This window comes from Triticum dicoccoides, chromosome 7A (genome assembly GCF_002162155.2).
Source record: "Triticum dicoccoides isolate Atlit2015 ecotype Zavitan chromosome 7A, WEW_v2.0, whole genome shotgun sequence".
Classification (NCBI taxonomy): Eukaryota; Viridiplantae; Streptophyta; class Magnoliopsida; order Poales; family Poaceae; genus Triticum; species Triticum dicoccoides.
Window position 1 is genome coordinate 626,247,967 of NC_041392.1, and position 19,477 is coordinate 626,267,443.

Genomic DNA, 19,477 nt, shown 5'->3' on the forward strand with positions numbered 1-19,477 from the left:
TCGGGGAATTGTCGCTGAGTCCAACAGCCACCCCCTCGTCATTTCCTTGGTTTAATGATGAACTCTTGTTTCAGAACTCGATTCCATAGTTCATTTCCCGAGAATCTTACAATGCCATCTCGTCAATTTGTGTTGCACCTTTCTTTCTCAGGCAACCTGAGTCTGAATTATCCTGACACCAATCAGATCTGAATCTCGGTTAGATATGATGGTTGGAACAATTTCCAAGAGTCATAGCATTGGTCTTAGTATAACCCGGTAAGGTGATGTCATGCCTAGCACACTTGGCTGGAGGACCTATTGCTATGGTATCCTTTTAGCAAGGTTAGCCATTCGTCCATGAGGAAATTGTAAGACTTATTCTATAAGTTGTTCTTGATGGATCCTTTGTGTATCCAAAGTCTGATCTTTACCTAGTGACCATGTCAATGCTATCTTGAAGCATGTCTGAGGTACTCCGTTCATCAACAAGAATAATTGAAACACAATGCTTAATTTTCCTTAATCAATTATCCAAACACCTTTGTATGGGTAAAGTCATGACATTCCTCTCCCCTTACCTAAAAAGAGTTTTTCTACATTATATCATGTCATGGATATCATGCTCTCTTTATCCTTGGGAAGGATATACCCTTGAAATATGTGTTTAAACACATTTTCCTTTCCATTGTTCTGTTTGATCTAATAATCATATTTTTCTTTCCATTGTTTGGTTTAACCTTTCTTGTGATCCATATGATCTAAGCAACAATATTCCCCTGCTTATGTAAACACCTCGGTGTACAATTCTATCAGTTAGACCCTGTTCCTTTTGTTGATGACCACCCGGTACCCACCGATGGACGAGAACTTTGCCTATTGGTCCACCTCGTTCAACGAGCAGGAAAATGGTTCTCTTTGTCCCTCGCCCTTGGTACCGATGTGGTTGCCAACATAATTGACAGGTTATTCTCTGACATGCCTTGCTATCATAACCGTGCAAGATATCTTCGCTCCTACTTTTAATCCACATGGTGGGCCCATAACCCACAGTTCCACATGATCGAAACCTAACTCTTCTGTACATCCATGTTTCAAAGTTACCCCCTTGCGCTTGGTTTCGTATGTATTTCTTGAGCCACCTTCCTATTTATCTATTCTGGTATCAGACGCAATACTTATTCCCATTGCTCTGAACCCCTTTCACCTTCTGATTAGGCATCGAACGATGACCTACCCGCTTGAAACTTTTTATTGTACCTTCTTACTTGTTCTCGATATTTTCTTAAGTTTCAAATCAAGAGTTACTTTCTGCCACATTCCTTGAGTTATACGCCGGATAGCAAACTTGTAGAGTTGCGTTCTTCCGAAGCTACCCTTATCCTTTTCGTAAGTATGATGGAGTTCCCGAAGAAAGGATGCTCACTTCATCATGATGACCTGAAGTAGAGAAATGAAGACATCAATGTATTGGATCGGCCTCTTCGAGAAGAGCAAGCCAGAATGAGAAGACTTGCTAGATTTGTTACCAAGCCTTCCCCCCTTTCACTACCTCTTAAATCTCGGGACGAGATTTCTTGTAGTGGAGGACAATTGTGACGCCCGGATAATTAGGCTACAGTAATCTCATGTTAATGATGCCACATCACCATGGTTACTGTTATTAATCTTGTGGTGAATCAAGTCCCTTTCGAATTCAAATTTAAAATAAAGTTAAATGATAAAAGTTTTCAAACATAAAAACTAAAATGTGCTAAATGTGACAAATAAATCCTAAGTAATAATGGTGGAGAAACCAACATTTTCAAAAGTAATTAAATTCCCTAAAATAAATAAAATAGCGACTGAAACAATAGCTTAAATGCTTTTTAATTAATAAAGAATATGAGGTACATTATTTCCCTCCCAAACTTTTTATGACAACAGTTGAATTTACAACTCTAATTGAGGAGTGGGTTTTACTTTTCGTAAAAATATAATGTCAGGACCCCGATTCTAAGTCACACCGATCTAGCCTGTAACACCTCATATCACTTTGCGGCCGCACACACGGTATTCCCACGGGTGTCGACTTACCATGGCCCAGGACCGTTTGCGCCTTTTGGCTCACGTATATGATAGTGTTGCTAGCATCCATATGACAGAGAACCCGGGCCTACATGACTAGTTGTGAACCCAAAGTGGCACTAACTTATGGGGACAGGCATACATGAATCAACATTGAGCATGTCGGTCAGCAGCGTATGAATCTGGGCTGTAGCAACTGGGCTAACAGGACTCCGGGAACCTGGGCTGTAGCAGGCTAGGCAGGACTCCGGATGTCACCGCGTGACATTTCCCCGAAGGGACAGACACAGGCACGAAGTGAATCACATGCCGGCCAGTCAAGTGTTCCGGAGCAGTAGTGCTAGGCTAGCAAGACTCCGGTGAACCGGGATGTAGCAGACTACTATGGCTCATGGAAGCACAAGACTACATTTCCCCATAAGAGAGGCTACCAAGGATAAACAACTAGGTTGTTGTATCCCACACATACAAGCATTTCAATCATACACACAATATGCTCGATATGTGTAAATACAACATGGCATCACAACATAACTCTATGACTCAAGTATTTATTCATTAGGCTCCGAGGAGTCAAGCATTACAAACATGGGTCTCATGACCCCAACATACAGAGCATACAAGCAACAAGCACATGCGGAAGCTTAACTTGTCTGAGTACATACAACTACAAATGAAGAAGGCTGAGAAGCTTGACTATCTAAAAGACCCTGCCGAGGGCACAAGATCGTAGCTGAGGTAACAAGCTCAACGTCGAAGTCCACGCGGAACTACTAGCGAGACTAACGTATCTCTGCAAAAACATAAAATAGGCAAATGTGAGTACAAATGTACCCAGCAAGACTTACATCAGAACTAACTACGTATGCATCGGTATCAACAAAAGGGGTAGTTGAGTTTAACTGCAGCAAGACAACTTTGACTTAGTGGCTAACCTGAACTACGACTGCAAGCAACTCTTTTGAGGTGGCGCACACGAGTCCACATATTCACCAATCAATACACCACTATGGATCTGCTCCCATCTACCTACGAGAATGCCATCCATAGCACTCACGCTTATCTTGCGCATTTTAGAGTATCCACTTCAAGTTATCTATGAACTGTACAGGCAACCAAGTAGTCCTTTACCGCGGACGCGGCTATTCAAATGAATGATGTTAACCCTACAGGGTGTACTTCTTCATACACGCAAGCGGAAGCCCAACGAGGGTGTCGGCCACGGCCTACCTAAACACTCAAGTCTCTATTCTAGGTTTATCGCCTATCCAGGTTCCATCCGCAGGGAGTCCGGCCGAGGTTTCCACATATGGCCCCAAACAATGTGTACAGGGTTCCAAGACACCAAACGGGCGCCCGGCATGCCCGGCCACAGTGTATCTACCACATCATATCCCACCCCTAGGGTCAGCACTACGCACGGCCGCCAACACATATCCTATAAACACCAGAAACTAGTTGCAACTCCTGGACATAGGACTAGGGTGGTTAAGAAGCCGAGAGGGTCCATTGGTTTCGGGCCCAATGCATGGTAGTAGCTGGTTCTTAAATCACACATACAGATCTCGGTGCTTAAGGACGGTTCTAATGAAACAACCCACCATGTACTCCTACATGGCCTCTCATCTATACCTTTACCAAATCGTGTTCAACACACATAGCTCAGACACAGTAGGACATGTTCACAACTTTCCAATTCATCCCCGATGTATCAGACCTGACACAACTCTAAGCAATAGCAGGCATGACAAACAAGCATGAATGAGTAGGCACATCAGGGCTCAAACAACTCCTACTCATGCTAGTGGGTTTCATCTATTTACTGTGGCAATGACAGGTCATGCAGAGGAAAGGGGTTCAACTACCGCAGCATGTAACAGTTGAATCGTTGTTGTCCTAATGTAGTAAAAGAGATTAGGAGCGAGAGAGTGGGATTGTATCGGAATGAACAAGGGGTTTTTTTGCTTGCCTGGCACTTCCGAAGATAGTATAGTTCTTCATCGGTGTCATCGATCTCATCGTCGAAACAACGTCTATAGAGGAGGGAACAATACCAGCAACATAGAGGAAACACAATCAATGCAATGCCACAATATGATGCATGATCATGACATGGCAATATGTTGTGGTTTGAGCTAATGCAACTAGAAACCGGATTAAATGAAGTTCGTTTGAATCAAAGTTTCAAATTCAACTGCATATGTGAAGATTCAAGTGCCATTTAGTTGATTTGCCCTAAACAGTAGTCATAAGTTGTTCTAACATGCATGAAAATGGTACAGATGGATAGATTGAATTTTTCTAATCATTTCTCATATATAAATCTTTCCATTTGGAGTTATAGATAATTTTCTATAAATTTTAGAAGTTTTAGATATTTTCTGAAATAAATAAATCATTTCTGATTTATTTAAAATCCAGAAAACAGATTACTGCGTCAGCATGACGTCCGGTTGACGTCAACAGGTCAACGGGTCGCTCCAGGTCAAACCTGGCCCGTGGGGCCCAGTGGTCCGTGACTCAGGGCTGGTTAGAGTCACACACAGGTGGGACCGGTCAATGGCCACGTCAGCAAGGTCAATGCTGACGCATGGGGCCACTGTTCTTAACTACAACTAAACAGGAACTAAACTTTGATTAATTAAGGGCGTGGGGCCCAACTGTCTGTGTCAATGTGGTCAATTAACTAGGTGATTAAACCCTAATTAAGCAGCCACGTCATCATCACCGGATCTATGCCGGCGATGACCAAACCGACGGCGAGAGCTCACCGGACTCGCGTTAGGGACGGCAGTTCGTCGCGCTGCTGGCACCAGGGAGGGCCTCTCGCTCGTCCGCAACCAAAGGACCGGATGGGAGGCCGCGGGGTGGCTGGAAACGATGCCGGCGACGAGGTTTAGCGGCGGCGGAGCTCTGGCTCGAGCGGGTACGGCGTTTTAGTGTGAGCTAGAGAAAACAGCGTGGCGCATTCGCTTCTCGGGGACGCGGTGAGCATGTTGGCGGTGCTGGGGCGAGCGGGAGAGCGCAGGAGCATGGAACTCATCGGCCATGGTGGCGGCCGGAGCTCGGAGCTCGCGGCCGAGGGTGCTACGGCACGGGAACGAGAAAAACGAAGGAGGGGAAACGGAGTGGAGCTCACAGCGAGGTCGTCGGCGGTCTCATTGGGCTCGGGGAGGGGCTGGTGACGATGGGAGGTCTCCGGCGATCTCGGTGACCGAGAGGTTGAAGATGGTGCAGTGACGATGGAGCAGGGCTTCCGGCGAGGTGTGAGTCGGCGGAGGGGACGTGGACGGTGTTGCGGTTCCTCCGGATGCTTCAGCGAGGCGAGTGGTGGACGGTGGCCGCGGTGACAGCGAGCGGCAGCGACGAGCTCCGCTTGGTGGGAGAGAGAGGGAGCCAGAGGAGGGGATGAGCATTCGGGGGGAGAGAGAGGAGTCCAGGGCGTTCAGGCATCGCGCTGGCGTCGTCTAGGCGCGACGAGGGGGAGCCAGGCAGGCTGGGAGGGAAGAGGTGGCCCGGGCGCGTGCGCGCATGCGTCGGGCACGCGCTCGTCCTCCTGGCAGAGGAGGAAGACAACAGGGGAGGAGGCGGTGGTGGGCTGGGCCGCACAGTAGCAGGCCGGCCAGCTGGACAGGTAAGCGCGAGGTAAGACTCTCAGTTTTTATATCTGTTTTCTATTTTTGCAGTTTGTTTTAATTTGGTTTTGAAAACCAAACTATTTTATATACTTCTGGAAATTCATATGTGGTCTGTTAGGATATATTTAGAGCCACTCAGAGGTTTCCAGAATTATTGGACTTTTAATTCTTTTATAGAAGAATTAAATCCAACTCAAATATTTATTGAGTTAAATCCAAATGTCCAAAATAATTCCTCAAAAATGTTCCATATTTTTGGTTTGGATCAAAACCCTTTCCAAAATTATCAAAACATCATTGAAGAACATTTTGGAAACATTGGATGCATTTTCCAGGGTTATTTGCCCTTCTTTTAATTAAATTTTTGAGGCTTTCAAATTTCCTTAGTTCAACTTTCAGAATTTAGACATGATGCAAGGATGCAATGCCACTAATTACAAGCATTATTCTAGGGTTGTGACAACTCACCCCCAGTAAACAAGAGTCTCGTCCCGAGATTCAAGCGTAGGGTAAGAAGAAGGGGGGACGTAGACTAACACAATCTTCACGATCCAGGTTGCACTTCGTAAGAACGTTGATTTGTCACCATCTTTGTCTCGACGTCTTGCTTCGGAAACTTCAACCAACACGACAACGAGAGAGAAAAAAGGAAAACTCTAAAACTTCAACCATCCTTCACCCAGATTGCTTCATGTGCTGCCTCCGAGGCCGCCATGTACTCCGCTTCACATGTAGATCCCGCCACGACGCTCTGCTTGCAACTGCACCAGCTTACTGCCCCACCATTCAAAATATACACGTATCCGGCTTGTGACTTAGAGTTATCCAGATCTGTGTCGAAGCTAGCATCGACGTAACCCTTTACGACGAGCTCTTCGTCACCTCCATAAACGAGAAACATTTCCTTAGTCCTTTTCAGGTACTTCAGGATATTCTTGACTGCTGTCCAGTGTTCCTTGCCGGGATTACTTTGGTACCTACCTACCAAACTTACGGCAAGGTTTACATCAGGTCTAGTACACAGCATGACATACATAATAGACCCTATGGCTGAGGCATAGGGGATGACACTCATCTCTTCTATATCTTCTGCCGTGGTCGGACATTGAGCTGAGCTCAATTTCACACCTTGCAACACAGGCAAGAACCCCTTCTTAGACTGATCCATATTGAACTTCTTCAATATCTTATCAAGGTATGTGCTTTGTGAAAGACCTATGAGGCGTCTTGATCTATCTCTATAGATCTTGATGCCTAATATATAAGCAGCTTCTCCAAGGTCCTTCATTGAAAAACTCTTATTCAAGTGGGCCTTAATGTTGTCCAAAAGTTCTATATCATTTCCCATGAAAAGTATGTCATCTACATATAATATGAGAAATGCTACAGAGCTCCCACTCACTTTCTTGTAAACACAAGCTTCTCCATAAGTCTGCATAACCCAAACGCTTTGATCATCTCATCAAAGCGAATGTTCCAACTCCGAGATGCTTGCACCAGCCCATAAATCGAGCGTTGGAGCTTGCACACCTTGTCAGCATTCTTAGGATCGACAAAACCTTCCGGCTGCATCATATACAATTCTTCCTTAAGGAAACCATTAAGGAATGCCGTTTTGACGTCCATTTGCCATATCTCATAATCATAGTATGCGACAATTGCTAACATAATTCGGACGGACTTCAGCTTCGCTACGGGAGAGAAAGTCTCATCGTAGTCAACCCCTTGAACTTGCCGATAACCCTTAGCGACAAGTCGAGCTTTATAGATGGTAACATTACCATCCGCGTCCGTCTTCTTCTTAAAGATCCATTTGTTTTCTATCGCTCGCCGATCATCGGGCAAGTCTGTCAAAGTCCATACTTTGTTTTCATACATGGATCATATCTCGGATTGCATGGCTTCAAGCCATTTGTTGGAATCTGGGCCCGCCATCGCTTCTTCATAGTTCGAAGGTTCACCGTTGTCTAACAACATGATTTCCAAGACAGGGTTGCCGTACCACTCTGGTGCGGAACGTATCCTTGTGGACCTACGAAGTTCAGTAGCAACTTGATCTGAAGTTTCATGATCATCATCATTAACTTCCTCTCTAGTCGGTGCAGGCACCTCAGGAACATTTTCTTGAGTTTCACCACTTTCCGGTTCAAGAGGTAATACTTCATCAAGTTCTACTTTCCTCCCACTTACTTCTTTTGAGAGAAACTCTTTCTCTAGAAAGGGTCCATTCTTGGCAACAAAGATCTTGCCTTCGGATCTGAGGTAGAAGGTATACCCAATAGTTTCTTTAGGGTATCCTACGAAGACACATTTTTCCGACTTGGGTTCGAGCTTTTCAGGTTGAAGTTTCTTGACATAAGCATCGCATCCCCAAACTTTTAGAAACGACAGCTTAGGTTTCTTCCCAAACCATAATTCATACGGTGTCGTCTCAACGGATTTCAACAGAGCCCTATTTAAAGTGAATGCGGCAGTCTCTAAAGCATAGCCCCAAAATGATAGCGGTAAATCGGTAAGAGACATCATAGATCGCACCATATCTAATAGAGTGCGATTACGACGTTCGGACACACCATTACGCTGAGGCGTTCCAGGCGGCGTGAGTTGTGAAACTATTCCACATTTTCTTAAGTGTGTGCCAAATTCGTGACTCAAGTATTCTCCTCCACGATCTGATCGCAGGAACTTGATTTTCTTGTCATGTTGATTCTCAACCTCACTCTGAAATTCCTTGAACCTTTCAAAGGTCTCAGACTTGTGTTTCATTAAGTAGAGATACCCATATCTACTCAAGTCATCAGTGAGGGTGAGAACATAACGATAACCACCGCGAGCCTCAACACTCATTGGACCGCACACATCAGTATGTATGATTTCCAATAAGTTGGTTGCTCGCTCCATTGTTCCTGAGAACGGAGTCTTGGTCATTTTACCCATGAGGCATGGTTCGCATGTGTCAAATGATTCGTAATCAAGAGACTCTAAAAGTCCATCTGCATGGAGCTTCTTCATGCATTTGACACCTATGTGACCAAGGCGGCAGTGCCACAAGTATGTGGGACTATCATTATCAACCTTACATCTTTTGGTACTCACACTATGAATATGTGTAGCATTATGCTCGAGATTCATTAAGAATAAACCATTCACCATCGGAGCATGACCATAAAACATATCTCTCATATAAATAGAACAACCATTATTCTTGGATTTAAATGAGTAGCCATATCGTATTAAACGAGATCCTGATACAATGTTCATGCTCAAACTTGGCACTAAATAACAATTATTGAGGTTCAAAACTAATCCCGTAGGTAAATGTAGAGGTAGCGTGCCGACGGCGATCACATCGACCTTGGAACCATTCCCGACGCGCATCGTCACCTCGTCCTTCGCCAGTCTCCGCTTATTTCGCAGCTCTTGCTTTGAGTTACAAATGTGAGCAACTGCACCGGTATCAAATACCCAGGAGCCACTACGAGTACTGGTAAGGTACACATCAATTACATGTATATCACATATACCTTTCGTTTTGCCGGCCTTCTTGTCCGCTAAGTATTTTGGGCAGTTCCGCTTCCAGTGACCACTTTCCTTGCAATAAAAGCACTCAGTCTCGGGCTTGGGTCCATTCTTTGGCTTCTTCCCGGCAGCTTGCTTGCCGGGTGCGGCAACTCCCTTGCCGTCCTTCTTGAAGTTCTTCTTACCCTTGCCTTTCTTGAACTTAGTGGTTTTATTCACCATCAACACTTGATGTTCCTTTTTGACTTCTACCTCTGCTGATTTCAGCATTGCAAATACTTCAGGAATGGTCTTTTCCATCCCCTGCATATTGAAGTTCATCACAAAGCTCTTGTAGCTCGGTGGAAGCGACTGAAGGATTCTGTCAATGACCGCGTCATCCGGGAGATTAACTCCTAGCTGAGTCAAGCGGTTATGTAACCCAGACATAGTGAGTATGTGCTCACTGACAGAATTGTTTTCCTCCATCTTACAGCTGAAGAACTTGTCGGAGACTTCATATCTCTCGACCCGGGAATGAGCTTGAAAAACCATTTTCAGCTCTTCGAACATCTCATATGCTCCGTGTCTCTCAAAACGCTTTTGGAGCCCCGGCTCTAAGCTGTAAAGCATGCCGCACTGAACGAGGGAGTAATCATCGGTACGTGTCTGCCAAGCGTTCATAACGTCTTGTTCTGCAGGGAGAGCAGGTGCTTCACCTAGCGGTGCTTATAGGACATAGTCTTTCTTGGAAGCTATGAGGATGATCCTCAGGTTCCGGACCCAGTCCGTATAGTTGCTTCCATCGTCTTTCATCTTGGTTTTCTCTAGGAATGCGTTGAAGTTGAGGACAACGTTGGCCATTTGATCTACAATACATGTTGTAAAGATTTTAGACTAAGTTCATGATAATTAAGTTCATCTAATCAAATTATTCAATGAACTCCCACTTAGATAGACATCCCTCCAGTCATCTAAGTATAACATGATCCGAGTTAACTAGGCCGTGTCCGATCATCACGTGAGACGGACTAGTCAACATCGGTGAACATCTTCATGTTGATCGTATCTTCTATACGACTCATGCTCGACCTTTCGGTCTTATGTGTTCCGAGGCCATGTCTGTACATGCTAGGCTCGTCAAGTCAACCTAAGTGTTTGCATGTGTAAATCTGTCTTACACCCGTTGTATGTGAACGTTGGAATCTATCACACCCGATCATCACGTGGTGCTTCGAAACAACGAACTGTCGCAACGGTGCACAGTTAGGGGGAACACTTTCTTGAAATTATTATGAGGGATCATCTTATTTACTACCGTCATTCTAAGTAAACAAGATGCAAAAACATGATAAACATCACATGCAATCAAATAATAATAGTGACATGATATGGCCAATATCACATAGCTCCTTTGATCTCCATCTTGGGGCTCCATGATCATCTTGTCACCGGCTTGACACCATGATCTCCATCATCATGACCTCCATCATCGTGTCTCCATGAAGTTGCTCGCCAACTATTACTTCTACTACTATGGCTAACACGTTTAGCAATAAAGTAAAGTAATTTACATGGTGTTTCTCAATGACACGCAGGTCGTACAAAAAATAAAGACAACTCCTATGGCTCCTGCCGGTTGTCATACTCATCGACATGCAAGTTGTGATTCCTATTACAATAGCATGAACATCTCATACATCACATATATATCATTCATCATTCATCACAACTTTGGCCATATCACATCACAAAACACTTGCTGCAAAAACAAGTTAGACGTCCTCTAATTGTTGTTGCAAGTTTTACGTGGCTGCAAGAGGGTTCTAGCAAGAATGTTTTCTTACCTACGTTAAAGCCACAACGTGATTTGTCAACTTCTATTTACCCTTCAAAAGGACCCTTTTCATCAAATCTGCTCCAACTAAAGTGGGAGAGACAGACACCCGCCAGCCACCTTATGCAACTAGTGCATGTCAGTCGGTGGAACCGGTCTCACGTAAGCGTACGTGTAAGGTTGGTCCGGGCCGCTTCATCCCACAATACCGTTGAAGCAAAATAAGACTAGTAGCAACAAGAAAGTTGACAACATCTACGCCCACAACAAATTGTGTTCTACTCGTGCAAAAAGAACTACGCATAGACCTAGCTCATGATGCCACTGTTGGGGAACGTTGCAGAAAACAAAAATTTTCCTACGGTTTCACCAAGATCCATCTATGAGTTCATCTAGCAACGAGTGATCGGATTGCATCTACATACCTTTGTAGATCATGCGCGGAAGCGTTCAAAGAACGGGGATGAGGAAGTCGTACTCGACGTGATCCAAATCACCGGAGATCCTAGCGCCGAACGGACAGCACCTCCGCGTTCAACACACGTACGGTCAGCGTGACGTCTCCTCCTTCTTGATCCAGCAAGGGGGAAGGAGAGGTTGATGAAGATCTAGCAGCACAACGGCGTGGTGGTGGATGCAGGGGTCACCGCAGCAGGGCTTCGCTGTTCTACTATGAGAGGGAGAGGTGTAGCAGGGGAGAGGGAGGCGCCAAGACTCAAGGGTGCGGCTGCCCCTCACTCCCCCCCCCCTTTATATAGGCTCCCCAAGGGGGGTGCCGGCCCTAGGAGATGGGATCTCCTAGGGGGGCGGCGGCCAAGGGTGGAGTGGCCCCCAAGGCAAGTGGGGCGCCCCCCACCCTAGGGTTTCCAACCCTAGGCGCAGGGGGTGGGCCAAGGGGGGCGCACCAGCCCACTATGGGCTGGTTCCCCTCCCCACTTCAGCCCATGGGGCCCTCCGGGATGGGTGGTCCCACCCGGTGGACCCCCGGGACCCACCCGGTGGTCCCGGTACAATACCGGTGACCCCCGAAACTCTCCCGATGGCCGAAACTGCACTTCCTATATATAATTCTTCACCTCCGGACCATTCCGGAACTCCTCGTGACGTCCGGGATCTCATCCGGGACTCCGAACAACTTTCGGGTTACTTCATATTCATATCTCTACAACCCTAGCGTCACTGAACCTTAAGTGTGTAGACCCTACGGGTTCGGGAGACATGTAGACATGACCGAGATGGCTCTCCGATCAATAACCAACAGCGGGATCTGGATACCCATGTTGGCTCCCACATGCTCCTCGATGATCTCATCGGATGAACCACAATGTCGAGGATTCAAGCAACCCCGTATACAATTCCCTTTGTCAATCGGTATGTTACTTGCCCGAGATTCGATCGTCGGTATCCCAATACCTCGTTCAATCTCGTTACCGGCAAGTCACTTTACTCGTACCGTAATGCATGATCCCGTGACCAGACACTTGGTCACTTTGAGCTCATTATGATGATGCATTATCGAGTGGGCCCAGAGATACCTCTCCGTCATCCGGAGTGACAAATCCCAGTCTTGATCCGTGTCAACCCAACAGACACTTTCGGAGATACCCGTAGTATACCTTTATAGTCACCCAGTTACGTTGTGACGTTTGGTACACCCAAAGCACTCCTACGGTTTCCGGGAGTTACACGATCTCATGGTCTAAGGAAAAGATACTTGACATTGGAAAAACTCTAGCAAACGAACTATACGATCTTGTGCTATGTTTAGGATTGGGTCTTGTCCATCACATCATTCTCCTAATGATGTGATCTCGTTATCAATGACATCCAATGTCCATAGTCAGGAAACCATGACTATCTATTGATCAACGAGCTAGTTAACTAGAGGCTTACTAGGGACATGTTGGTGTCTATGTATTCACACATGTATTATGATTTCCAGATAACATAATTATAACATGAATAAAAGACAATTATCATGAACAAGGAAATATAATAATAATCCTTTTATTATTGCCTCTAGGGCATATTTCCAACACAAGGGAGATTGGCACAAGGCGGTGCAAGCTGGGAACAAAATGCAAATGTCGGGAATGTTCCAACCATCATATCTGCCTGAGATTCAGATCTGGTTGGTGTCAGGACATTCTGGCTCATCAAGTCTAGAAAGAAAAATGAAAGTTTGCAACACAAATTGACGAGATGACGTTGCGAGATTCTCGGGGAGTGAACTACGATAGCAAGCTCCAAAATATGAGTTGGTTCTGCTACATACATGTGAACATGTTGTCCAAGACAAGAATGACCACATAGTAGTCTTATAATAAAACACTATCGAGTTCAGGTTAGGATCCATCATCAAGGATTTCGAAGTCTTTACGCGTGCTAGACTTCTTTTCCTTGAACAAGTCAATCAGTGGCTTGGGGTGCTAGGGAACATATGGAATGAAGGTTGCAAGTCTCCAAACCACAGGATACTTCGCACATATGCATGAATGAATTGGGATGATTCCAAAGGAAGCAAAAACAAGCTTTCTCGAATTCACGGCGGCAACTTGCATCGATTGCACGTGAACTTAGAGGAAGTCGCTACTTTCATCCAAACATATGCTTCATGAACGGAACATGAAGGCATTGTTTACAAAGTTTCCAACACTAGCTTAATGTTTAACACGAATCATGGGGGAGACAAGATGCTGCTGATGGCTCAACAGCAACTCATCGGAATTTCCATATCACTGGACTTCCACCATTATGTGAACAATGTGACAGTATTTGTCAGACCAAAAGATGTAATGGTGTATGCTCGAGGAATCAACCACGAGTAATACAACATTATGAATATCGTTGGTTCTGATTTGATTTGACGATAGCCCACAGTCAAATCAAAGATTGGATAAGATAATAGCACCGACAACTAACCACGAGGATCAATCAACGAAGATATCATCTCTCTTTAACACACACACACACACACACAAGGATATCCCTTTGGAATGAACAAGGTAAGGCAAAGCTTTTATCTTCCAACTCTCCAAGTTGTTTTAGCTTAACCAACTAGCTCAAGGTATCCAACACAGATCGTTGGATAAAGGGTGGTTTATGGAAAAACCAACTTCATCACGAACTCGACATAGCGGCCAGGTGACAACCTGGTAATACTTCCGAGAAGATATCTGGAAAATCACGAACCACCGATATGTTACGAAGCTCAAGAACAATCTTGCTTTTCAGGGCAAGACGATATGATCATAAGAGCAAGGGATTCAATCCTAACTCAAAGATCGAAGAGTGCACCAGAAATAAGGACAAGGTAGCACAATCAATCCTAGTATAGTGATTCGATAACCAACACGCTAAGAATGATATTAATGTCCATTAACTACCAAGCAGCGGGTTGCTAGGAGTATTAAATTCACACATCATGATTCACTTGTCGACATTCCGGTTACAATAACACGAGAACCGAGGAATGAATAATGATGGCAAGAAGTATCACTACGTCAAGAATTCATAGGAGGTACTGCAATTCTCATGACAATCCTGGCATAAGGGGGTAATACTTCATGGTAGAGTAGAGCAAAAGCTACATTGGCATTTTGATCCATGGAATACTATTACTTTGACCCAACCCTCGAAGTGGACAAGGTACTGGAATTTGTTTCTCCTGGTCATTCCAGAATAGAATGGCTTGACGGACCACAAGAGTAATAGGTATTGATGAACGAATGCACACATACTCTTGACTATCAATTGATAGACAAAGGTCAGAAAACAACTAAAGAGGGACAACTCAAAGGAATATACAATTTTCTGAGTTGTGGGTGCATACATTAGCATGTCGAATGAGTTCAACATATTTCTTCTGGATAACCCATGCAGAAAGGTAGAACTGGCAGAGTCACAACATAGAATCGAGAACTCGTCAAGAGCACTCTGGTTGTGATCTTTCGGTTCAACGAGGAACTTCTACCATAAGTAGTTCATGGTATTTGGAAGAAAGAAATACCACAGACATCAAGGTCTATCGCAAAGGTTGCTAATATCCTAAAGGAACGAGCAACACTATCAACAGAAAGTAAGTAGAGCGAATCTTGGGTTCAGGAACCCAGAGATGGAATACCTACTAGCTAATAACATCACGAGATGCTTTCGAGAATGGTGGCCAGATTCATCACATTGGGAACACAAAACATGGCTAGATTACCAGGTGATCCTCTAAGACACCTAGGGTCATAATAATAGCTCCGACATATATGTCGAGGCAACAAAGTACCTCAACTCACCGATTAGTGTGGTTAAACTGGCCCAAAGGAACATCGAGAACGGAAAGAAGGGATTTGCAAATGCATCAGACTATTTAGAAACCTGGGATGACTCGGACAGCATAACGGATGTAAATGCTCAAAGAGATTTGAGACATCCTGCAAAATGGTGGCATAACCACTCAACATCACAGTATCAAGGTTCAGAAATCAACTAACAACATACGGAAGTAGTAAGAACTGAGGTGAGGCTTGAAACCAACAACCCTATAAGTCTCTATCATAGTAACTCGTCATCCTAATAGATAGATGAGAAGGCCTAGTTCTTAATCCCCATAGAAAAGAAGAGGTTGACTCAGATCAGAAGGCATAAGGTAAAGGAGTAAAAAGAGTCTCACATTCCCTTCACAATCAATTCCGCTATATATAACTAAAGCATTTCAAGACTCAACTTCGACCAGTTTGTCTTGGTAATCCTACAGGCAGTCAGGCTGTGATACTAAAGCTGTCAGGACCCCGATTCTAAGTCACATCGATCTAGCCTGTAACACCTCATATCACTTTGCGTCCTCACGCATGGTATTCCCACAGGTGTCGCCTTACCATGGCTCGGGACCGTTTGCGCCTTTTGGCTCACGTATATGATAGTGTTGCTAGCATCCATATGACAGAGAACCCGGGCCGACATGAATAGTTGTGAACCCAAAGTGGCACTAACTTATGGGGACAAGCATACATGAATCAACATCGAGCATGTCAGTCAGCAGCGTATGAATCTGGGCTGTAGCAACTGGGCTAACAGGACTCCGGGAACCCGGGCTGTAGCAGGCTAGGCAGGACTCTGGATGTCACCGCATGACATTTCCCCGAAGGGACAGACACAGGAACGAAGTGAATCACATGCCGGTCGGTCAAGTGTTCCGGAGCAGTAGTGCTGGGCTAGCAGGACTCCGATGAACCGGGCTGTAGCGGACTACTATGGCTCATGGAAGCACAAGACTACATTTCCCCATAAGAGAGGCTACCAAGGATAAACAACTATGTTGTCGGACCCCACACATACAAGCATTTCAATCATACACACAATATGCTCGATATGTGTAAATACAACATGGCATCACAACATAACTCTACGACTCAAGTATTTATTCATTAGGCTCCGAGGAGACAAGCATTACAAACATGGGTCTCATGACCCCAACATACAGAGCATACAAGCAACAAGCACATGCGTAAGCTTAACTTGTCTGAGTACAGACAACTACAAATGAAGAAGGCTGAGAAGCCTGACTATCTACAAGACCCTGCCGAGGGCACAAGATCGTAGCTGAGGTAACAAGCTAAACGTCGAAGTCCACGCGGAACTACTAGCAAGACTGATGTCTCTCTGCAAAAACATAAAATAGGCAAACGTGAGTATAAATGTACCCATCAAGACTTACATCAGAACTAACTACGTATGCATCAGTATCAACAAAGGGGGTAGTCGAGTTTAACTGCAGCAAGCCAGCTTTGACTCAGTGGCTAACCTGAACTACGACTGCAAGCAACTCTTTTGAGGTGGCGCACACGAGTCCACATATTCACCAATCAATACACCACTATGGATCCGCTCCCATCTACCTACGAGAACGCCATCCATAGCACTCACGCTTATCTTGCGCATTTTAGAGTATCCACTTCAAGTTATCTATGAACTGTACAGGCAACCAAGTAGTCCTTTACCACGGACGCGGCTATTCGAATAGATGATGTTAACCCTGCAGGGGTGTACTTCTTCATACACGCTCTCACCACTTACCACCGTTTACACGACATGTACTCGGCAACCTTCAAGCGGAAGCCCAATGAGGGTGTCGGCCATGGATTACCTAAACACTCAAGTCTCTAGTCCAGTTTTATCGCCTATCCAGGTTCCATCCGCAGGGAGTCCGGCCGAGGTTTCCACATACGGCCCCGAACGATGTGTACAGGGTTCCGAGACACCAAACAGGTGCCCGGCATGCCCGGCCACGGTGTATCTACCGCATCATAACCCACCCCTAGGGTCAGCGCTACGCACGGCCGCCAACACATATCCTATAAACACCAGAAACTAGTTGCAACTCCTAGACAGAGGACTAGGGTGGTTAAGAAGCCGAGAGGGTCCATTGGTTTCGGGCCCAATGCATGGTAGTAGCTGGTTCTTAAATCACACATACAGATCTCGGTACTTAAGGATGGTTCCAATGAAACAACCCACCATGTCCTCCTACATGGCCTCTCATCGATACCTTTACCAAATCATGTTCAACACACTTAGCTCACATACAGTAGGACATGTTCACAACTTTCCAATTCATCCCCGATGAATCATACCTGACACAACTCTAAGAAATAGCAGGCATGACAAACAAGCATGAATGAGTAGGCATATCAGGGCTCAAACAACTTCTACTCATGCTAGTGGGTTTCATCTATTTACTGTGGCAATGACAGGTCATGCAGAGGAAAGGGGTTCAACTACCGCAGCATGTAACAGTTGAATCGTTGTTGTCCTAATGCAGTAAAAGAGAGCAGGAGCGAGAGAGTGGGATTGTATCGGAATGAACAAGGGGGGTTTTGCTTGCCTGGCACTTCTGAAGATAGTATAGTTCTTCATCGGTGTCATCGATCTCATCGTGGAACAACGTCTACCGAGGAGGGACAAATACCGGCAACATAGAGGAAACACAATCAATGCAATGCAACAATATGATGCATGATCATGACATGGCAATATGCTGTGGTTTGAGCTAATGCAACTAGAAACCAGATTAAATGAAGTTGGTTTGAATCAAAGTTTCAAATTCAACTCCATATGTGAAGATTCAACTGCCATTTAGTTGATTTGCCCTAAACAGTAGTCATAAGTTGTTCTAACATGCATGAAAATGGTACATATGGATAGATTGAATTTTTCTAATCATCCTTCATATATAAATCTTTCCATTTGGAGTTATAGATAATTTTCTATGAATTTTAGAAGTTTTGGATATTTTCTGAAATAAATAAATCATTTCTGATTTATTTTAAATCCAGAAAACAGATTACTGCGTCAGCATGACGTCTGGTTGACGTCAGCAGGTCAACGGGTTGCTCCAGGTCAAACCTGACACGTGGGGCCCAGTGGTCCATGACTCAGGGCTGGTTAGAGTCACAGACAGGTGGGACCGGTCAACGGCCACGTTAGCAGGGTCAATGCTGACGCGTGGGGCCAGTGTGCTTAACTAAAACTAAACAGGAACTAAACTTTTGATTAATTAAGGGCGCGGGGCCCAACTATCTGTGTCAATGTGGTCAATTAACTAGGTGATTAAACCCTAATTCAGCAGCCACGTCATCATCACCGGATCTACGCCGGCGATGACCAAACCGACGGCGAGAGCTCGCCGGACTCGCGTTAGGGACGGCAGTTCGTCGCACTGCTGGCACCAGGGAGGGCCTCTCGCTCGTCCGCATCCAAAGGACCGGACGGGAGGCTGTGGGATGGCCGAAAACGATGCCGGCGACGAGGTTTTGGCGGCGGCAGAGCTCAGGCTCGAGCGGGTATGGGGTTTCAGCATGAGCTAGAGAAAACGGCGCGGCGTGTTCGCTTCCCGGGGACACGGTGAGCATGTTGGTGGTGCTGGGGTGAGCGGGAGAGCGCAGGAGCATGGAACTCGTCGGCCATGGAGGCGGCCGGAGCTCGAAGCTCGCGGCCGAGGGTGGTACGGCACGGGAACGAGAGAAACGAAGGAGGGGAAACGGAGTGGAGCTCACAGCGAGGTCATCGGCGGTCTCATTGGGCTCGGGGAGGGGCTGGTGACGACGGGAGATCGCCGGCGATCTCGGCGACCGGGAAGTTGAAGACGATGCAGTGATGATGGAGCAGGGCTTCCGGCGAGGTGTGAGTCGGCGGAGGGGACGTGGACGGTGTTGCGGTTCCTCCGGATGCTTCAGCGAGGCGAGTGGTGGACGGTGGCCGTGGTGACAGCGAGCGGCGGCGACGAGCTCCGCTTGGTGGGAGAGAGAGGGAGCCAGAGGAGGGGATGAGCATTCGGGGAGGGGGGAGAGAGGAGTCCAGGGCGTCCAGACATCGTGCTGGCGTCGTCTAGGCGCGACGAGGGGGGCCAGGCAGGCTGGGAGGGAGGAGGTGGCCGGGGCACGTGCGCGCGTGCGTCGGGCACGCGCTC